At 43.0% G+C, this 24,097-nt stretch overlaps 1 long non-coding RNA gene across 1 annotated transcript; it reads right to left on the bottom strand.

Annotated features, from left to right (window-relative positions):
* Nucleotides 1–17,750: 17,750 nt before the first annotated feature.
* On the bottom strand, nucleotides 17,751–23,968 carry LOC140693340 (uncharacterized). Its single transcript, XR_012069090.1, has 4 exons — nucleotides 23,759–23,968; nucleotides 22,120–22,370; nucleotides 18,877–19,006; nucleotides 17,751–18,024 (listed from the first exon to the last, which is right to left on the bottom strand). It is a non-coding gene; the product is annotated as an uncharacterized lncRNA (long non-coding RNA).
* Between the last annotated feature and the right edge of the window lie 129 nt (nucleotides 23,969–24,097).

The following is a 24,097-nucleotide window of genomic DNA, read 5'->3' on the forward strand; positions in this document are numbered from 1 at the left end:
GGACCTGCTCTTTTCTCACCTCCTTTAGTGATATCTTTTGTCCACGGTGAAGTGATTAAAAAAAAGAAAAGACGCATTGGTTTTGGGTCAGGATTGGAAAATGTATACCTTTGGGGACCCCCTGGAGGAACAAGGGGGTTTAATACTGCTGGGAGAATTTACTGGTTGTCTTGTCCAAATGCCTAGCAAGTCGCTATTTGCAAGTTTTTTCTTAAAGATTCTTACCCAAAAACAAATACCCTATCTAAACCACTTGGATGACCAAATAGAAAGAAAAAAGGAGAATCATGTCTGGCCTAAGAACACTTTCTTAACAAAACGGAAGGACACAATCAGATTCAGAGCAAAAATTAAAATCCATTTATACAATCTACCCTCCCACTCTTTTGTACACTGTCCTTAGGTTACCTGCCAGATGGCGCCCTGGAGAAGGCCTTTTGCCCGGAACTCGTGCTCATTTTCAGAGCTCGGCCAAGTGGGAGGTTGGCCCCAGGGTCTGAGAGGGGCTATGTGTGAAACCTTCTCTGCTGAGACCCAGTGGACTGAAGGGAACTGTGTGCTCTGAGGGAGAGAGAGCACACAGATCCTCTGTGGAGGCATCTCTGAGACCACCCCAAAGGCACACAGCTCTGACTCTGGACACGGGAATTTTTGATTGGCATCTTAAGTGGAAATCTCCTGGATAGAAAGAAGCAGATTCAAGATGTTGCAATTGGACGGGCAGGTCGGCCTCTCGAATATGTCGATGAGGAGGACACGCAATTCTCTGCAGAAATAGGAACAACCATCCCTCCTCTGCTGACTTCATCTACAGAGAAACAGAGACGCGGCTCTAGGGGGAATTCAACACCCACCAACACTTCTTACCGACGTCAACGTCCCCACATTATTCTCCTGTCAGGTCTCTGCACAAAAACTGTGGCTCAGCCCCAAATATCACATACCCATTACCCTGAACCACTCTGTGTCTGTGTCCAACTCGAGCATTAAGACCTGTGACACCTGGCCAGTCTGCAACATCTGACTGCGGCATCCGGAGGGGCAGTGACCCGCCCACCCGCAGCAGAGGAGAGCTGCATCTGACCCCGTGTTAGGAGGAGGCGAGATCTGCTTGCCGACAGGTGCTGGGAGCAGTAAAGGAGAGGGCACCAACGGAGGGCATATGAAAACAAGCTGAGCTTCCAAAACAGGACGAAGACAGAAGGACATCGCATTAAAAGCACACAGAATCCAGGAGAACACCGACAACCCCCTTTTTTTGTTGTTGTTGTTGTTTATTTTTTGTTTGTTTGTTTTTCTTTAAATCTGTTTTTACCTGTTCTATTTTCAATTACTCTCTTAATTTTTACTTCTTAATTCATTTCTATTTCTCTTGGGTTTTAATGTCCTGTTATTGATTAGACACAGGCTTCAAATACATCTATTCATCTCCCCACCCCCTTTTTTTTTAAAGGTTTTAAAAGGACGTCTCAACCCGATTAATTCTCTGCTTCAACTCGCTCTTCTATTATTCATTATACACTGTTTTCAAACCTTCTTTCTCTCTTCTTTAAAAATCTTTCTCTCTCTCGCTTATTATTTTTTCTTTTTTCCCTAAGTTCTATTCCTAAATAGGCATTAGATAGATAAAATTCTTAAGATCCAAAATAGACAACTGATACTCTATAAACCACAGTGCCAGAGAGGTATGAGCAACATGAAGAAGCAGAGAAACCTTTCCCAATTAAAAGAACAAGAGGAATCCCCTGAAAGAAAGATCAATGAAATAGACATCGATAGCCTACTAGATCAAGATTTCAAAAAAGGAGTGAGCAAATTGCTGAAGGAATTAAAAGAGATAGTGCTTAGAGATATAAAATATGTCAAAAATGAAATTGAAGCTATAAAGAAGAGCCAAGCAGAATGGATAAACTCATTGACAGAGATGAGGAATTATCTAATAGCTGTGCAAAGCCGACTAGTTAATGCAGAGGGACAAATTAGTGATCTACAAGACAGGGCAATAGAAAGCACCCATTCAGAAAAACTACAAGATAAGCAAATAAAAAATAATCATAATAGCATAAGGAACATATGGGATAATATAAAGCGTCCCAATATTCACATAATAGGGGTCCCAGAAGGGGAAGAAGGATCAAAGGGGATTGAAAAGGTTTTTGAAGAAATCATGACTGAAAACTTCCCAAACTTAAAGAAGGAATCAGATATCCAAGTACAGGAAGCTCAGAGGGTCCCAAACAGGAAGAATCCAAATAGACCCACACAAAGACATATCATAATCAAGATGGCCAGAGTCAAGGATAAAGAAATGATTCTAAAGGCAGCAAAAGAATAGCAAAGAGTGAATTTCAAGGGAACCCCCATAAGGCTCTCAGCTGATTTCTCTACACAAACACTACTGGCCAGAAGGGAGTAGCAAGATATATACAAAGCCCTGAGAGAAAAAAAGATGCAGCCTAGGATACTTTATCCAGCAAGGCTATCTTTTAGGATAAAAGGAGAAATAAAGAGTTTCATAGACAAAAAAAAAAAAACTGCAGTAGTTTAGCAACACTAAACCCATGCTAAAAGTAATATTGAAAGGGCTATTCAAAATAGAAAACCAACAATGCTACAGAAATGAGAAACTCACAACTGGAAAGGTGATAACTCATGAATTACAAATAAAGAAAACACGAAATTATAAAAGAAAACATACAAATCACTGAGAGTGGGAGAGGGAGGCAGGGAAATATGGAATTTTTTTGTTTTTTAAACTTTTTTTAAAATTAGGATGGGTTTGAGATCATGTTACTACCAGTTTAATGAAAACAGTTATAGTAATGGGTGAATAGATTTACAAAAAATGGTAACCACAAGTCAAAAATTTACAAGGGAGTCACAAAAATTAAATAAAATCCATGATAATACAAAGGAAAATTACCAAACCACAAAAGGAAGAAGAAAGGAACAAAGAGGATATACCAATTCAACAGCAAAGATAAGTTCAAAATGGCAATAAACACACATCTATCATTAATTACTGTAAATGTTAATGGACTAAATGCTCCAGTCAAAAGACATAGAGTGGCAGACTGGATAATAATGCAAGAACTTTCAATATGCTGCATACAAGAGACCCACTTTAGGGGGAAGGACAGATATAGATTTAGAGTGAAAGGATGGAAAAGGATATTCCATGCAAATGGAAAAGCCAAAAAAGCAGGTGTTGCAGTACTGATTTCAGACAAAATAGACTTTAAAACAAAGGCCATAAAGAAAGATAAAGAGGGACATTTTATAATGACTAAAGGAGTGATACAAGATGAAGATACTACACTCGTTAATATATATGCACCCAATATAGGAGCACCTAAGTACATACAAGAATTACTAACAGAGATAAAGGGGGATATTGATGGGAATACAATCATAGTTGGAGATTTTAACACTGCATTAACATCACTAGACAGATCTTCCAGACAGAAAATAAACAAGGCAACAGAGAAATTAAATACTACAATAGAAAAACTAGATTTGGTGGATAATTTCAGAGCATTTCACCACCCAAAAATAGAATATACATTCTTTTCAAGTGCACATGGAACATTTTCCAGGATCGATCATGTCCATGGACACAAAAGAAACCTCAACAAACTTAAGAAGATAGAAATTATCTCAAGCATCTTTACTGACCACAATGCCATGAAACTGGAAATCAACAACAGAGAAACAAAGGAGAAAAAAGAAAAGCATGGAGATTAAACAATATGTTATTGAAAAAAGAATGGATCAATGAGGAAATCAAAGCTGAAATTAAAAAATACCTTGAGACAAATGATAATGAAAACACAACCACTCAAAACCTATGGGACACAGCAAAGGCAGTGCTAAGAGGGAAGTTTATAGCGATACAGGCCTTCCTCAAAAAAGAAGAAAAATCTCAAATAAACAAGTTAACCCACCAACTGAATCAATTAGAAAAGAAGAACAAAAAGCCCCAAAAAGCAGCAGAAGGCAGGAAATAATAAAGATCAGAGAGGAATTAAATACAATAGAGATTAACAAGACCACAGAAAAAATCAACCAAACCAAAAGCTGGTTTTTTTGAAAAAGTAAATAAAATCGACAAACCTCTGGCCAAACTCACAAAGAAGAAAAAAGAGAGAGCACAAATTAGCAAAATAAGAAAGGAAAATGAAGAAATTACAACAAACAAAATAGAAATACAGTATATCATACGAGAATATTATGAAAAACTATATGGAAACAAACTGGATAACCTAGAGGACATGGACAAGTTTCTGGAAACATACTGTCCACCAAAACTGAATCAAGAAGAAACTGAACAGTTGAACAATCCGATCACTAGAAAGGAAATAGAAATAGCAATTAAAAACCTCCCTACAAATAAAAGTCCAGGACTGGACGGCTTCACCGTGGAATTCTAACAAACATACAAAGAAGAACTCATACCAGTCTTTCTCAAACTCTTCCAGACAATTGAAAAGGAGGGAATACTCCCAAACTCATTCTATGAAGCCACCATCACCCTGATACCAAAACCAGGCAAAGGCACTACAAAAAAAGGGAATTATCGGCCAATACCACTGATGAACATAGACGCCAAAATCCTCACCAAAATTTTAGCAAATAGAATCTAACAACACATAAAAAAGATTATACATCATGACAAAGAGGGGTTCATCCCAGGGACACAAGGCCGGTTCAGCATACGCAAATCAATCAATGTAATACATCACATCAACAAGAGAAAGGACAAAAACCACATGATCATCTCAATTGATGCAGAAAAAGCATTTGATAAAATTCAACATTCATTTATGATAAAAACTCTCGCCAAAGTGGGTATAGAGGGAACTTATATCAACATAATAAAAGCTATATATGACAAACCTACAGCCAGCATAGTTCTGAAGAGTGAAAAACTAAAAAGATTCCCACTAAAATCTGGGACAAGACAAGGATGTCCACTATCACCACTCCTATTCAACATAGTCCTGGAAGTCCTTGCCACAGCAGTCAGGCAAAAGAAAGAAATAAAAGGGATCCAAATTGGAAAAGAAGAGGTAAAAGTGTCATTATATGCTGATGAAATGTTACTACATATACAAAACCCTAAAAGGTCCACACAAAAGCTACTAGAGCTGATTGAAGAATTCAGCAATGTAGCAGGTTAGAAAATTAACGTTCAAAAATCAGTTGCATTTCTTTACACTAATGATAAATCAAAAGAAAAAGAAAGTAAAGAAACAATCCCCTTTAAAATAGCACACAAAGTAATAAAATATCAGGGAATAAATCTAACCAAGGAGGTGAAAAATTTATACAGAAAAAACTATGAACCATTGATGAAGGAAATTAATGAAGACTTTAAAAAATGGAAAGATATTCCATGCTCTTGGATTGGAAGAATCAATATTGTTAAAATGGTCACACTGCCCAAAGCAATCTATGGATTTAATGCAATCCCTATGCAATTACCCTGGACATATTTCACAGAAGTAGAACAAATCATAATAAAATTTATATGGAACCATCAAAGACCTAGAATTGCTAAAGTATTACTGAAGAGAAAGAAAGAGGCTGGAGGAAAAACTCTCCCAGACTTCAGACAATACTATAGAGCTACCGTCATCAAGACAGCATGGTATTGGTACCAAAACAGACCTATAGATCAATGGAACAGAATAGAGAGCCCAGAAATGAACCCACAAACCTTTGGTCAACTAATCTTCGACAAAGGAGGTAAGAATATACAATGGACTAAAGACAGTCTCTTCAGCAAATGTTGCTGGGAAAACTGGACAGCAGCATATAGAACAATGAAGCTAGAACACACCCTTACACTATATACAAAAATCAACTCAAAATGGATTAAAGACTTAAACATAAGACAAGATACAATAAACCTCCTAGAGGAAAACATATGCAAAACATTATCTGATATACATTTGAAAAATTTTCTCCTAGAAGAAATAAAAGCAAGAATAAACAAATGGGACCTAATGAAACTTACAAGCTTCTGCAGAGCAAAGGAAACCAGAAATAAAACAGGAAGAAAATCTAAGGAATGGAAGAAAATTTTTGCAAGTGAAACCAACAAAGGCTTGATCTCCAAAATATATAAGCAGCTCATAAGACTCAATAAGGAAAAAAATAAACAACCCTATCCAAAATGGGCAGAAGACCTAAACAAGCAATTCTCCAAGGAAGTCATACAAATGATCAAAAAGCACATGAAAAAATGTTCAATATCACTAATTATGAGAGAAATGCAAATCAAAACTACAATGAGGTATCACCTCACACTAGTCAGAATGGCCGTCATTCAAAAATCCAAAAATGACAAATGCTGGAGAGGATGCGGAGAAAGGGGAACCCTCCTACACTGCTGGTGGGAATGCAGTTTGGTGCAGTCACTATGGAAAACAGTGTGGAGATTCCTCAAAAGACTAGGAATAGACTTACCATATGACCCAGGAATCCCACTTCTGGGCTTGAATCCAGAAGGAAATCTACTTCAGGATGACACCTGCACTCCAATGTTCATAGCAGCACTATTTACAATAGCCAAAACATGGAAACAGCCTAAATGTCCACCAACAGGTGACTGGATAAAGAAGATGTGGTATATTTATACAGTGGAATACTACTCAGCCATTAAAACCGACAACATAATGCCATTTGCAGCAACATGGATGATCCTAGAGAATGTCATTCTAAGTGAAGTAAGCCAGAAAGAGAAAGAAAAATACCATATGAGATCGCTCATATGTGGAATCTAAAAAACAAAAACAAAAACAAACAAACAAACAGAAACAAAGCATAAATACAGGACAGATATAGACTCATGGAAAGAGAATATAGACTTGTGGTTACCAGGAGGTAGAGGGTGGGAAGGAATAGACTGGGATTTCAAAATTGTAGAATAGATAAACAAGATTACACTGTATAGCACAGGGAAATATACACAAAATGTTATGATAAATCACAGAGAAAAAAAGTGACAATGATTGTGTATATGTCCATGAATGACTGAAAAATTGTGCTGAACACTGGAATTTGACACAAAATTGTAAAATGATTATAAATCTATAAAAAATGTTAAAAAAAAGACCTGTGACCGTTACTGTGAAATCGTGTCCCCCTTTCAGCCCATCTCCCACCATCATCCCAGCCCAACCTCGGTGTCTCTCTCCAGGTCAGCAGCACTCTTCCCACTGGCTTTCCATCAGCTTACCTTGCCCTGCTTCCATTGCTTATTCCCCATATGTTACCCAAAGCGGTCTTATTAAATTATGAATCAGATCAAGTCGTTCCGCTTTGCAAAATACTCTCGTGATTTTCCATTGTATTCAGAAGGATATCCAGAGTCCCTACCAAGGCCCCGTGTGATCCGGCCCCTCACCCATCTCTGCAGCCTCAGGTCTCACCGTTCTGCTCCAGCCCATCTTCACCGCCCAACGGTCCCCACCAGGACAACTGTGTTTGTAATTCCAAGTCTCGTACTTACACTTCTCCCGGCCTGGGAGGCTTTTCTTGTCTGTTACCTACGTGGCTTATTCTTTTGCTTCACTCAGGACTTTGTTCAAATTATTTTACCCTCAGAGAGGACTTATCTGACCACATTATTTAAAATAGCACACACATATTTCCTATTCAATCATTTTCTCTCCTATTATATTTTATGTTTCTTTGTGGCAATTATTAGTACTTGGTAGTACATAATATATTTATTTGCTTACTGATTTATTGTCTATCTTTCTTACTAGACCTATATTCACGGAATCACAAATAAATGTTTTAACCAGTAACTTTCAAACCACCTTTAAATGAATTCTTTTATAAGTTGAGAATTTCAGAGTTTTTCACGGGTTGCTTAGGGGAAAAAAGAGAAAGGATTCAGGTGAACTATGTTATTAAGGACCTGGGAGTTTATTATTTATTTTATTCATAGTAGTGTGTATCTGTTAATCCCAAACTCCTAATCTAGCAAAAGACAGAGCTTATTACTATGTATAAAATGTTTCTTTTTGCTTTTAAAGTTGGATTGTTTGAGATCGCTTTTCTTCTTTGTTCATTTTCTTTTTTTGAAAAAGAATTTTTCTTATTTTTTTTTTACGTTGAGTTACTGGAAATTGAACCCAGCACATATACTACCCCTTGAACTATACCCTCCCTTCCAAAGACAATTATTTTTATACTTTGACAATACCATACTGAATTAAGAATTTTTTACTCCATTTTCCCTTCAGAGTGTTTATAACTGAGGGAGAGAGTCAGAGGAAGCCCTGGGCCATCCCTTCCTTCTCAGCGGTATACTACACAGCAGAGGAGCTTGGCTGTCTCCAGGCCCAGCTCACCTTTCTGCTCTGAGGGCCAGGCCACTTCTCTAAACAGAGGCGTGTTGGAAGCAGCAGAAAGCCAACTAGAGGGCAACAATGACAAAACTAACCCACCTGCAGTTGGACATAATCTGCTCTGAAACGAACCTCTTAAATCTCTTCTTCCTTTAGTGGATGGTTTTCAAAAATATTCCCAAGGAGATGACTCTCACTCTATTTTTCTGGATTTCTTGGGCCTTCTATGACTTTAACTACAGGCTTGATTTTCTGCACAACGTCTGCAGGGAAGCCAGGCAGAAAACTTGAACAGACCCTGCAGGCCATGGCTGAGGCCTCCGGTCAAAGCATCCTTGTTGTGCAGAGCCTACGTTCATGGGGTCATTTTCATGACTGCTGTAATTAGTTCTCATCCAAGTGTCCAACAGGAAATGTTTCTAGATGGAAGGTGGTCTGACGCAGATGAGCAGTGGGGATATGGGATGCAGATGGCAGACAGACTGGAAGGAGAGAAGGGAAATGTTTCCTCAGGCCTCAGTTTGGAAGATTTCTGATTTTCATATGGACATTAAACTGGGTCTGGCTGAAGCGCCATTTGCTCTAAGATGGCGTGATGTACACGTATCCTTACAACTTCTAAAAAATATGTTGAAGTTGGACGTGACAGCCTAGGGGAGAGACAGCTTAGAGTGACACGTTCCAGGATGCCTATGATCTCGGGCTCAAAAAGAGGAAAAGAATACACATATTTTGCCTCTGTAGTTCTATGTGAAATTATTTTGACCCCTGCCGGATGGTGTAAGATCAGAGTTCATGTAGTCTTTCTTACGTCGCAAAGACGACAATTCTTTTTGATGAATCAGCAGACTTTTTCCGATGGCCCGGGGTCTGTGCCAGACATTAGCTGTCTAGACAAATACCACACAGCCCCCCATCCCTCAAGGAGGTCATAGTGTGTCGTGGAAGAGACAAATTTAAATAGGTTTTCAAAACAATGTGGTAAGACTCACTTGGCTTCATATATATTGCATGTTCAGAGGGGCTTTTGCACTGCCTGGGGCAGGGTTCTCTAGAAGGTAAGGAAGGTGTCAGAGAGGAAACGCTTTCTGCACTGACATCTGAAGGATTCCAGCAAATCTCTAGACCAGGAAAGTGTGTGGTGGGGACGGGATACTCCGTAGCTTCTGTGTCTCGTGCAGAGGTCTGGTCGTGTCTAAGAGCACTTTGCACTTAGGGAAGGAAGGTCAGTGAGGCTAGAGGCTGTGGGGAACTAACGGAAGCTGAGGCTGAAAAAAAGCAGCAACTAGATGATTAGAAGGTGTGACATTAAATCAGGGAGCGTGGACTTCCTCACATACACCGCGGGGAATTCTTTGGGGTTTTAAGGAGGAGAGTGACACAGATTAGTCATTAAAAGTGAGCAAAGTGGATTGTTCACTCTAAAGAACAGCACTGGGGAGACTAGCAAGGGGTGTAAATTAATGCAGTGGGAATCAAGAAGCAGGGACTTAGTTGGGGGATATTGAAGAATAGAATTGTAGTACTGACAGGGGTAAGGGAGTAGAAAACTCCCAGATGTATGTCACGGAAAACAGATGGGATAGTGATGCCATTGTTTGAAGAAGTAAACCTAGTTCTGAGCGAGTGTAAATTCAAACACACAGAGCTTCAGATTTTTATGGGCTAATGAAGTGGGAATGTCTACTTGTCAATTATAAGTATATTTCTGGGACTGAAATGAAATGTCCTTGCTGGAAAAGATTTGACAGTTAATCAGTGGACAGAGAGAAGTTGAAGCCACGGGAATAAATGCCACCCACTGACAGTTTATCAGAGAAAAGGGAAGGAGGGCACTTCTGGTTCAGAAAATATGGCAGACCAGAAACTTGAAGGCCCACTCACTAAAGACACATAAAATCATAGGACACAATGCCGCCAATCTTTTGTTTTTTTTTATACAGTCACCTTTATTGTGGTATGATTCCTGTATAGTAAATTACACATATTTTACATGTATATTTGATAAATTTGATAGATGTCTACACCCAGAAAACCATCACCACAATCAAGATAGCTAACATTTCCATAACTTCCCAAGAGGGAAACTTTTCCAATTCCCATATTTATCCCTTCTCATCCCCTTCTCTCCCTGGTAACCATAAGTTTCTTTCTCTATGTCTGTGGGTCTGTTTCTCTTTTGTATTTAAGTTCATTTGTGTCCTTTTCTAGATTCCACATATAAGTGATATCATATGGCATTTTTCTCTTTTTCTGGCTTACTTTACTTAGAATGACTATCTCTACATCCATTCATGCTGCTGCAAATGGCATTATTTTGTTCTTTTTAATGGCTGAGTAGTATTCCTTTGTATAAATATACTACTACATTTTTATCCAGTCAACTGTCGATGGACACTTGGGTTGTTGCCATGTCCTGGCTATTATAAATAGTGCTGCTGTGAGAATTGAGGTGCATGTGGCTTTTTAAATTAGAGTTTTCTTCTGACATATGCCCAGGAGTGGGAAGTCTGGATCATGAGTTAAGTCTATTTTCAGTTTTTAAAGGAAATTCCACACTGTCTTCACTAGTGACAATGCAACCCGTTTTGTGAAAGCAGAGCCATGCTCAGAAAGTAACGGGTATTTCTAGGGGCCAGACATGAATCGCAGTGAGTGTGGCTTGTTCAAGAATCAGAGGGCAGTCTGTCAGGGCTGGAGGAGAGTGACAAGGGAAGTGTGGTACAGGTAGGAGTCAGACCACGTGGGGACATGGCAGGCTGGGATAAGGAGCCTGGACTTCCAGTCATCCCTTGGTAACCATGGGGCACTGGTTCCAGGACTCCCCCCTGATATCAACATCCATGGATGCTGATGCTTCTTGTAGAAAATGGCATAGGACTTGCATGGAACTTATGTGTACCCTCCCATGTACTTTATATATATATATATATATATATATATATACATATATATATATATAAACATTTTTTATTGAGTTATAGTCATTTTACAATGTTGCATCAAATTCAAGCTTAGAGCACAATTTTTCAGTTATACATGAATACACACGTACATTCATTGTCACATTCTCTTTTGCTGTGTTCTCCTGTGCACTTTAAATCATCTCTAGATTACTCACTGTATCTAATACAACATGAATGCTATGTAAGTAGTTGTCAGTGCATGGCAAATTCAAGTGTTGCTTTTTGAAACTTTCTGTTTTTTCAAGAATATTTTCAAATAACAGTTAGTTGAATCTGCTGGATAGGGAGCCCCTAGATACAGAGAAACCCCAAGCTCTTCCTTTCCACCTCCTAAATTTCCACTGCAAGCACAGAAGGAGTCCAAACATAGAACAGCGCCATCTACCCGCTGGAAATGCTGAGGAATTCCTTTAGCTTATGTAGCGCAGGAGAGAAGGTATAGGGACAACTAGTGGGAAAGGAGGGCCTGCCTGGAGAGGAAGGAGGAAGGACCGCAGTGGAAGCCAGCTATTACCCTTACTGGAGCTAGCTGATAGCAGTGAGGGATGCCGAGGAACTGGAGACACGTCACGTGGGGGGCAACCCTGGCCACCATGTGCAGGGTTCGCATAGCTGGGACCCAGTTTGCAAGATCAAAATAACAAGGGTGGAGAGGGGCTGCCTCAGCCCCGGGATCCTGACAACGGCCACAGCGCCGTGACCCCAGCTAATGCAGCTCCCTTAGGAAGCCAGAAAAAGGAAACTCTGAGCCAAAATATTGCAGATTCCACCGCAGCCACACGGATAACTAGATCTCTAAGCTGACAAAATGTAACCACCAGAAACAGGAATCTTTCCTTTTCTCTTCATTTGGACCTTTGGACAGGGAGCCACACATCTCTGAAGGGAACCATCTTTAATCCAATAGAGAGCTCACTTTTTCAGGAATAAGCATGGAGAAAAAGAGTGGGGTGATGGTTTAAAGTGGAAGTCAAAGCGGAAGCCCATCTGAGAAATTGTAAAAACATGCATCTCAATGAATCCGAGTTATGGCGAAAAGAAGGAGGAAGGTTAAGGAAATCTCTATCCACCAGACAAGACTAGCCAGTCACACAAAGACAGCACTTTAAATGAAGAAATCTTTTTTGTTTTTTTGGTGATAAAAAAAATGCCATATTTTAAAACAAGGCTTGGGCCACAACAACACGCTGAGAGTTGTTGAGGAGGAGAACATAAAGCTGCATATGGACATGAAAGTGTTCCAAGTCCACTGCTCGAAAAAACTTAATGAATCATACGTCCAGTTGATTTGAAACTCCCGATAAGGAAATAACTCAAAAGTGGGAAAGACATATTATTAAATAGTGGTAGTGAGCAATGAAATCCAAGAAGGTTATACCTATATTTTCATTGTTAATATAACAAACTGAAAGCAACTGTCTAAAAAGTAGCAACTGGAGGACACATACACACACACACACACACACACACACACACAAACGCACACACACACAATCTGGAACAGCAGAGAGTTAAAATATGCTAAATTTATCATTATTGAGGAACAGGATCTAATAGATTATTTCATTTTTGATAGTGTTATAGGAATACTGGTCCAATTACATATAAAGTTATGAACTTAGAGATGATTTATAAAAATTTAGAGAGAATTTTCATTAAAAGGCAATATAGCTCCAAATCATTTAGGAGAAAATTAACAATAAAAAAATTATTCAATCCAGCTAATATGGAATAACAGAGACCATATTTACCATCCTAAAATAAACCACTAAATGGATACAATATATGAAGCAATGATTTTTAAGAGAGGTGAAAACGATCATCCACTAGGACCTTGTCCTGCCACCCCCATACCAAGGCTGCTAGGCCTCCTACTGCCATCACCAAGAATGTCCACAAAGAGGCGACATTTCCTTCCTCTGTTCCTACTGCAGAGCAGTCCTTTTTCAGGTTTTGGCAGGCAGCTCCCAGAAGTGCTCTCGTGGGCCTTGGTCCCTTTTGGCCACCAGCAAAGGGATCAAGGATGAGCAGTAAGCCTCCTTACTCATCCAAGACCTAGGAACCTATCTGAATTCTGAGCAGGACTTCACTCTTGTCTGCTGTCTGGTACTCTCTGCCCGGCTTCCCGAGCCCCAGGCTTGGGCAGCCTGCACGCTGGCCACAGCCCATCAGAATCTGTTCCCCCGCCAAGAGGCCACGCGTGATCATGAGCAGGGCTCCAGGCCTCTGGAGCAGCATGGCTTGGACTGCGTCCTGGCCCTGGGCGCGCGAGCTCCATGCCCTTGGTTGAGTCAGTTAGCATCTCTAAGCTAAGTTTCCTTATCAGTAAAATGAAGACATATCAATATGGAAAAAAAATCAGACTCGGGGGGGAATAAATTTCTGGTGACTGAAGATTTTTTAAAATTTTAATTATACAGCAAAAGACATCATACAAATTTTACTACTTCAGAAATCTAAAGGACAGCTTCTACTGTTAAAACTAATGCATGTACGTACACAAACACACGTGCAGACACACTGACTCTGCTCCACATACTTCCCTACACACAAACGTACATGGACTCATGTATCACACACACACCTACCATACACACAACCACACACGTCCTCAGACGCACACACAAACATAGCATACTCACAACCACATACATCCCCAGGCGCAAGCGCTCACAGCCACACACACACTCACAGTCATGTACCACACAATTCCTCAGGAGCGTATGTGAGCACACACACGTCATACACACCTTTGGCGTTATTCTAAATCAATTTACAATTGAGGGTCTCAGTGTCCATCGTTTTATCCGCTCAGAAGATCCTGTCTTCGGGGAGTGAAGCAGGAGCCCCTCCTCTCTGGAGATGGTCTTTACCACTTATAGTCTCAGTAGAGCCAACATAACTGCTCTGGACCTTTGGAAGTGCAGTTCCAGAGCATACCTGGGAGCTCACATCCTATATATCTAAACATTTTAATTGCAGGAGGTTGTAATTTCCTGCCTTTACAAATATACATTCATTGTAAGGGGAAAACCAGGTTCAAAATTAGAATTCCCAGACCCCGGGGAGTCCTGCAAAGAAAGTGAGCGTGCGGGGAGAGCTGATTCTCAGTCTCTGATCACTAGCCTGACCCTTTTCTTCCCAATGCTGGGTCCATCCCTTGCCACAAGGGGCCTTGGATGTGCACAGGGGGACACTCAGATTTCACGTCAGGGCTCTGCATATACCCTCCATGCAAACAGCTGCCCTTTGGCCTCTCTGTGGGTCCTGGGAATTTGAACTCCAGGGAGAGCCGGTGCAGGCACTACAAATGGGTCAGGGGCTGCTGAGACGGGGCAATCGGGGTCCTGGGTTTCTAGAGCACGGGATGGAGCCAATGACCATGTCCCATTGGCCCTGCTGACTCCACCCGATGGAGGGCACGGCCAGAGGAAGTGTCAGGGCCAGGGGGACCCTCTGCAGTGCAGGACCCAGGGTAGAGGGCCCCCTTGCCGGGGTCTAAGGAGAGAAGCCCTAAGGAAAGGTCTGAGGAGGCTGTAAGGTATCCAAATTCCCATTAATTAAAAAAAAAAGCTTACCACAGGCGTGCGAGGGAAGGGTTTTGTTATAACAAGGGAAGGCACTTGCCAAGGTCTGGCCATAGAGGGCTGGTGGGTTTGCCAGGTTGATGAGGAACTGAGAGGCCGTTAGCCTCCCCTGGGTCTAAACACTGCCTGAATTCCTCCAGGTGACACTTAAATGCAGTGAGACTTGGAACCCTCTCAAGTTGTTAAAATATTCATGGTGAGCCAGTCAACTCTCTCCTCATTTTTGGCTATGAAAGCACGATAAACACAGGTGGGAATCTCCTCAGCCTGTTGGTTGGTTCATTGTTCATCTGGCCCCCCCTTATTGTAGGAGCCTTTATCACATCACCCAGGGCTGACCCATCTCAGGATTACAGCTGATTTTCCGCAGGTGGCATCACTTGCTTTTGACACGAAGGAGGCATGTTAGCCACCTCCCAAACACTGAGGCTTCTCCTGGGAGGAGCCTGCAGACACCCAGTCCAGCCTCTGCACAATGATACTCCTCAGTGTCACTCCCAGCTTGCTGCCCTGGTCTCTAACTCTGGCCAGAACCTCGCTGGATTGTCAGTAAATGTCACCCATTACACCACGTCTAAGCTTGGGGTCCAGATGTGACCATGGTTCTTATTTTCTTTCCATCGATGGATTGTTTGATCTTCGTGTAATCGTGTCGGCAGGAAGGCCAGTACCGCCCTCTTGAGGCCTCCCTGAGCCGCCTCTGTCTATAACTGTCCTAGCGCCCCAGGGGATCGGGTCTGAAGCCTGGCATTCAGACACGAGGATGACAGCTGGAGAGACAGTAATCCACTCCTGCTGTGGCTTCTGCTGAGGTTCGATGTGGCCATGAAAACGGATCCCACAGGCCCTGACTTCACTTTACTCGCTGCAGGGATGCTCCCTCACTGCCGCGTTCCCCCCAGAGACCGAGGGCTTTCTGCTTGTTCCCGAAGGCCCCACCACTGAGGCGGCACTGGGTCCAGTGGAATGTCCAGCCTGATTCTCCGCCAGCCCTTAGGGCTTTCGTGGGGCCTGGAATATCAACTACCCTCCCCTTAGGGGCCAGTTTGTCCTTTCCAGCCAACAGACCTAGGTCATAAGCACTTTAACTCACCTGAAGGTGTTTTTCTCACTTCAGGTGCAGTGAGGACTGGGTTTCTTCACACTTCAAGTGCCCCCGGTCTGGATGCAGACAGTCTGGCTCTCCCCCCAGGCCTGCAGGTCCCGGCCACACCTGCTGCTGGTCACTGAGTCTGTGCTGTGTTCTCTTCCAGGACAAAAGGTGCACTCTGCCCCCAGCCCGCCCCACCAGCGGTGGCAGAGGCGGCAGACAGGCAGGTGAGCTGGGGCATGAGACCTTGCCCGCAAATCAGTGCCCCAGAGGCCGCTGGTGACTAGAGGGACCCCAGGGCAGAAGGCAGCATGGGAAGGGTGGAGGAGGAAGGTTCAGGATAAGGAGATGAAAGGGGGAACTGATAGCACTGTGAGGACCTCGACCATAAAAGGGAAGAGAAAAGACAGTGACAGCTGGAGCGGTGTCGGCGTTAAAAGTTGCAGGCTATTTTTTTAAATTTTACTAATTACCAATATAATTGACAGATTTCTTATTTTATTAAAGATAATGTGCCATGTCGTATAACAGGATATAGTATGTTATTATTTATTAAATAACACATAATAGAAGATATACTAGCATATTATGTTCTGTTTATTTATCAGATTGTATATAATACATATATAGGTGTTATTATACATAATATATAATTCATGCATCTATATAATATATAACCCATAATAAATAATGTAAGATTATGATTAATATATAACAAGATTACATAACAATAATGATGTAATTTTACCCATTGTATATCTTGGTTCATGACACATTCTCATCTTAGTTGTCTGTCAGAGATATTTACGTATTAAAATTAATATTATAAGACACAGTTATGAACATATTACCCAGCATCATAACAGGAATATTGACAGTGACATACTGTGTCCTCTTTCCCTATCCTGCTCTTGGCCTCTTCTCAGAGGAAGTAACCAGCATCCTGAATCCTGGCTTACCCTTCTCTTATGTTATATTCACACACACAATATTTAAGATCGGTTAAAACAAATGAACTGCAGGTACGTGCAACTAAATGGATGAATCATACACTCTATGTTAAATTGAAAAAGTAAGCCCTAGAAGGTAGCCTATAGTGTGCTATGCTTTTAACTTTGTAAATATATGTCAACTAAACTCACTAAATTAAGAACAACTACAGCTAGAGTCCAGGTGGGAGAGAGACAGATAAAAGGTAAAGTGAGCAGATTTGCTGCAGGTGAGCGAGTTCCTTTCCAGTAACATGTCATTCTCCCTGAAGCAGGAGGCAAGGCCATCTGCTGGGAGTCAGGGAAGAGACAGAGGGAAGTTTAGAGGTGTGCAGAGAGCAGAGAATGTTGACACCACTGAGTGATAAGTGGGGAAATGTGCTCACTAGAGAAATCCTGGAGGATTACAAGGCAGTGGCAACATGGTGGGCATTGATTTGTCGTCTTAGAAATCTGTGCTGGGAGAGCCTGCTGCCTGCAGGCTCAGAACAAATAGAGCTGGGTGAACCGAGATAAAAGTCGTCCTGGTGAGGAACTGGAAAGATCAAGGGTCAAGGGGGTTTTGTTTGTCATAGAGTGCTGACTGTGGATGCAGAGATGGAAGTTGAGGAAGTGGAAGTAAGAGCAATGTGGACAGGCAGGAAAGTAGAGGAGTCAGTGCTTGATGCCCCAGTGAGGGTGAAGGAGGGCCAGGGGGGCTGGTGGAGAAGCAGCCGGATGGCTAGAGGTGGGCACTTAAAGGAGAGAGGCTGGAACTGGTATGGAGACACGCCCGGGTATGAGCCCGGGGGTAGGGTGAATGGGGGGTGGCTGGCTCAGGCTGACGGAGAGGAAGACCCTAAAATGACCATACTGGGTGGTGGAGGGAGAATCAACTTTGAAGTCTTGCTGGTAGGAGGTGAGGCAATACAGAGTTGGTGGTCCAGGTGCTCCTGACTGAGGCAGATGAGCAGGGAGGCCAGGGTGGCAGGCACTGCTAGGAAAGGATCTGGGTTTTCTAGGTGCTCCCAAGAGAGGAGGAGCAGTGATCTGAAGGTGGAAAGTGAGCACAAGGAGGTCAATCCAGGCACCTGATCAAACAGGGGGGTGTGAGGGGGCAAAGCGTCAACTCCAGAGATGGTGGCCCAGGAAGCAGGGGCCACAGGTGAAGTGAGGGGAAACTCAGAGAAGAGAGGGAGAAAAGGCTTCTGGGTGTAGGGGGAAGAGAGGCCCCAGGACAAAGGAGCACAGAGGCACCGTGATGAGGATAGACAGGCTCTATGGTGACACTGCAGGGGTGGCTGGATCTTTGTCCTGAGGGCTTAGTTTGGGGGGACTACTGACCTCATGAGGACCCCCCTCTCAGCAGCCTGGACAGAGGCTCTCGCTCCTGAGAGCTGTGTGGCCACCACTATTCCCAGAGGGGCTCTGCCTCCATCTTCTCTTATCAGACTTTCCTGCCCAGCCCCCGACCACCAGTGAGGGAGCCTGGGCCTCGCAGCTGCTTCCCATGGAGGGACACAGGCTCCTCGGAGAAGCAGGCTGAACTTACTTTTCTCCATAACCTAGGGCCTAGCAAAGCGCCAGGCCAGGTGTGGGCCATGTAGGGGCTCAGATACTTACCAAACTAACTCAAAGCAGTAGAATAGCAGAGTAGGAGGAAGTGACCACTGAGCTCACAGAGTTCACTGCCCACACCCCCATTCTACAGATGAGGAATCAGAGACAAAGCGGTGAAGTAGCCTTGGCCAAGGTCACACTGCTCTTAAATGCTGGCTGTGTTGGGCATGCCAAGTGATGAGCTGCAGTGAAGGGGCTGAGAGGGGGCTCTGGGGCCAGACAGCTTGAGTTCAAGTCCCATCTCTGCCATTTATTAGCAGTGTGATTAATGAATGTCCTTACCTTTAAAGTGGAATTCATACTGGTGCCAACTCATTGAATTGTCGTGAAAAGAGCGTTCCTGCAACAACAGGACAGAGTTCTCTAAGGGTTTGCTGTTGCTTTGTTTACTATTATTGTCACCAAGTGAACCCTGAAATGAAGAACAAAGGCAGCAAGAATTTTTATTTTAAAGGATTTTAAAATCCTCTGATGAATGTTTCATTTCATCTATTCAAGTTTGCATTTGACCCTTATTAAGGACTACACAATGGATGACTTTTGACGCAATCTTGCTTCATGTCTTTAATTCTCACTAACGACACAGGCTATTTAACAGGCAGCAGTTTCTTTTCCAGGAAGAGGGACAAAAGGCTAAAAATGACTCAGTGTCTCTCGGTCCCCAGTGAGTTGGTTCTGACCTGCCAACCCAGCTTTGGGGAAGTGCCCGCTCCCCCTGGGTTCGCTGAGCTGCCCCGCAGCCTCCAAGGGGCACTATATCCCCACACGAATCCAGTCTCTTGGTTCCTATCTTTGCTTCAGATCCCTCAAGGACTGCCCATGACCCAGGGCCCCATCTGCCCCACCAACCTTGGCTGCTGGACTCCAGGACACTATCCTGGGTCTCAACCATCCTCTGTTCCTATGACAGTCACACTATTCTACATTTTGTCCTTCATGTGTGGGCTCCTGTGGCTTGCCACACAGCAGGGGTCTCCCCGTCCTCCACCTTGGGTAACTGCATTTTCCTGCATGGTGCCTAGCGAACCCGTGTGGAGGCAGGAAGAACACAGAACAACAAGTGCTCAGAGGGGCTGCCTTTCCCACTGCAAGGGCCCTAGAGAGCTTTCTCCCAGCTGGTTATTCACAGGCACTGAAGCTGTGGAATCTCGATCTCACCAATTTAAAGGGCATCATCACTAATTACAAAAGCAATCATTTCTTCAGAAGCAAAAGGAGAAAAGACTTTGTGTTCCCCACCTCCAACTTTTTTCCTCCACCTTCAGATGTTCCTCATCTCCGGGCAAGGGTAGAAAGCAACTCACAGAATATTATTTTTGAATGTTTTTTCCCACTTTGAAGATTGCTTTCCCAGTACCGATGAAGGCTAGAATGGTTTAGCTTTCCAGGACTGAGTATTCAGAGGCTTGGGGGGGGAGGTGAGATAACTCAGCAATATTGAACCTAACAGAGACATTAAAGGTTCTATTCTAACCAGAAAGGAAGCAGGACGCTATAGAAACAGGAAAACCATAATTGGAAATGCAGTAACGATTTACAAGAGAATAAACTTAAAGATGTAAAAATGAAAAAGGACATCAAAATAAAAAAATGAGGGAATGGGAGAGGGGAGCAAGAAAATATAAATTTTTTTCTTTTTTTTTCTTCGTTATTCTTAGGATGTGTTGGAGCCTACGTGATTATTAGTCTAAAGGAAATAGATATAGTAATGGATTGATATATTTGAAGAATAAGGTAACCACAAATCAAAAGCATACAATAGAGTCGCAAAAAAACCAAAAAGAAACACTCAAAATGGCTTAAAGACTTAAATATTAGACAAGACACTATAAACTTCTAACAAGAAAACATAGGCAAAACACTATTTGACATACATCTCAGGAATGTTTCCCTAGGGCAAACTAAGCAACCCAAGCAACAGAAATAAAAGCCAAAATAAATAAATGAGACATAATTAAACTTATAAACTTTTGCACAGCAATAGAAACCATAAGTAAAACAAAAAGACAACCTATGGAGTGGGAGAAAATATTTGCAAAACATGAGACTGACCATGGCTTAATTTCTAGACTATATAAATAGTTCATACAACTTAATGAGAAAAAAATAAACAACCAAATCCAAAAATGGGCAGAAAAACTAAACAAGCAATTCTCCAATGAAGACACACAAATGGCCAATAGGCATATAAAAAAATGCTCAATATCACTCAATTATCAGAGAAATGCAGCTCAAAACTACAATGTTATCATCTCACAACAGTCTGAATGGCCATCATTGAAAAGTCCACAAACCATTAATGCCGGAGAGGCTGTGAAGAAAAGGAAACTCTCCTACATTGTTGGTGGGAATGTAGATTGGTGCAGCCACTGTGAAGAACAGTATGGAGATTCCTCAAAAGACAAACAAAACAAAACAAAACAAAAAAACCTTATCACCTAATCCAGCAATCCCACTCCTGGGCATATATCCAGAGGGAACCTTAATTCCAAAAGATACCTGCACCGCAATGTCCACAGGAGCACTGTTTACAATGGCCAAGACATAGAAGCAATCTAAACGTCCACTGACAGATGACTGGATAAAGATGTGGTATTTAGATATAACAGAATATTACTCAGTCATAACAAAGAAGGAAATAAGGCCATTTACAGCATCTTGAATGGAACTGGAGATGATCTCAATAAGTGAAATAAGTCATACAAAGACAAGTATCATATGATATCATTTATATGTGGAATTTTTAAAAAATGTTGCAAATGAACTTATTTATAAAACAAAAACAGACTCACAGACTTATAAACAAAACTTAGGAGTTTGGGATCAACAGATAAAAATTACTATATGAAAAACAGACAAACGACAAGGATTCACTGTAGAACACAGGGAACAGTATTCAGTATCTTGCAACCTATAATGGAAAAGAACCTGAAAAAGAATAGGCTATGTATATGTACAACTGAATCACTATGCTGTATACCTGAAACTAACAAAACAGCTGTATATCTGAAACTAACAAAACATTGTAAATCAAACACATTTCAACTTAAAAAAATTGATAAGCTCTAAATAACTTTATTCGGAGAAAATCTTGAACTCTTCCTTCTTAAAAAACTTAAAATGGGTAACTTGAGCAGGACCAAATTATACTGGATGGGCAGTTACATATCTTCTCTAGCACGGGTCCGTTGCTACACACACACATTGTGTTTGCCTACAGGTAAGAACAGCCCTGAGTGCACAGGGAGTGAGTCCTTCTGGGACAAGGCCTCAGTGGCAGTGGCCTCCTTGTCACCGCTCCATCTCACCAGGAGGCCAGGGTTTTGACAGGTGAGGGGACATAGAGCTCATACATTTCAAATTGATTTCCCGAAAATACTATGGAAAAACCAAATTCACCTGCAGTGTGGGAAACATGAGCAGGGCCCCTAAGCAGACAGACAAGCCCAAAGTAAGATGGCCCGATGTTCAGATCAGAACCAGGACAACGACAACCTGGCCCCAGTTAAATGACCACCACCTCACCTGCAATGAACTGCTCGTATTCAATGTCAGGGATGTTTCTATTGAGACTTGGGAGGTCAAAGGAGTCGGACCAGGGAATCCAGACCTCGTTGATGTCGGGGCTCTGCCAGTGGTAGAGGTGGCCCCAAGGGGATAGCACCAGTACCGGCTCCTCCATCTTCAGCAGGGTCTTCAGGAGGAAGGCAATGTGGATGCAGACGTTCCTATGGAGGCTGATGCCCTCTGGAGGGTTCAAGTCACACAGAAGGTACCTGGCAGGGAGCAAAGGAGAGCGGGTCTTCAGGGCCAGGCCTCTGCACAGGAATCCTGGCTTAGATAGAACAGATACAACGGGAATCCCTGCATAGCCCATGGCCTAGACTCCAGAAACATTCAGCAGCTTCTGGTTTATAAAGTGGAGGCACTGCCCACCCATCTCCATGTGGTCAATTACTTCAAGTCCGGGAACAGTTGCGGAAGAAATCTTGGTGTCTGTCTAACACCACTAAGCACCTGACTAGCACCTGAGCACCCGTTCCCCAGGGGCTCTCAAACTTCTTGTTCTACAGAACCGTATACAATCTTAACAATTACTGAGAACTCCAAAAGGCTGTCATTTATGTGAGTTAAATCTATCAATATTTCCTGTGTTATAAGTTGAATAAGAAGTTAGAAAAAGTGTATGAATTCACTTAAAAATATTAACAATCTACTGTATGTTACCATTAATACTCTTAAACTAAATTTAATTCTATTTTTCAAAACAAAAATCATTAGTGAGAAGAATAGCAGTGATTTTAATTTCTGCAAATCTCTTATGGACTGGTGAGAGCTGAATTCTCCTATCTGCCACTGCATTCCCTGTTTTGTGATATCACAGGCCAGGGTTTCCCTGCAAAACCCCACAGGAACTCGGGAGAGCAAGAGTATGCAAAAGGCAGGTGACATCCCGGCGTTTCTTTGAAAATGGTCTTGCACCTCAGTGGCCTTGGATACACTTTGATAACTGCTGCCCTATCCTAGGAGAGACTCTTCTACACTAGAGCCAGACAAGGGTCCTGGATTCTGTAATTAGTTACGGCCACCACAACCCTCCCTTCTCTGTGTGTTTCTCACAACCTCCATTACTGCAGATGAGGATGTAATCCTCAGCCGGGGCCTCTAATCCCAGAAGACTGCTAAATTCAAGAGAGAGCGTCCAATCTGCCATCCCTACATCCCGCACAGTTTGAGTCAAGCCCTAGATAACTGCTTACCGGCACTGACCCTTGTCTTACACCTGAGGTTGACAGAAGGAATCAAGATCTGGATGGGACTGAAATTTCCCTGCAGATAAACAAGGCTGATAAACAACCCCATTCCAACATCTGATTCTGGGGCTCTTCAAAACCCGGGTAAGGCCCCGCTTCATCTAAGATGGGTCCTCCGCCTGCCCTTCCCGGGGGGTTCTGGGAGGCCACGGCCACCAAGGGCGACCCAGACTCGCGGCCCTAGCCCCAGGGCCTGATGGGGAGGAAAGCTTGAGGCTGTGCCCAAGCCCTGCCCCGCCCCGCCCCAACACACTCCCAGGCACCACAGCCCTCCCCGGCCAACACCCCTACCCCGATCCCATCCCGGTTCATGTCCACCTGCCCCGCTGACGGCGCGGAAGTACGTTTACCGTCTGTGGGACGCCGCCCCAGACAGGATGTCGGCCGCCGACTGACCAGGCCAGAACTAGTCGCCAGGCCAAGCAAGCCGCCATCCCCAGCAGCAAATGCCGCCATGGGTCCCAGGCAGTTACACACTTCCGGAGCCCGCTCCCCGCCCCAGAAGCGCACGCTGGCCCGCGCGGCGCGCGGTGCCTGTAACCATGGTAACGCCGCGGGGCCCTCCCCTAGCGCTTGCGTCGTGCATCCTCCCGAGTCTAGATGTGTGAGGGCAGAACTTGCGGAGCCAATGGGAGCCAGGGCGCGGCCAGGACGGGGGTGGGGGGAGGCTTTTGGGATAGCTGGGCGGG

This window comes from Vicugna pacos, unplaced genomic scaffold (assembly GCF_048564905.1).
Source record: "Vicugna pacos unplaced genomic scaffold, VicPac4 scaffold_19, whole genome shotgun sequence".
Lineage (NCBI taxonomy): Eukaryota > Metazoa > Chordata > Mammalia > Artiodactyla > Camelidae > Vicugna > Vicugna pacos.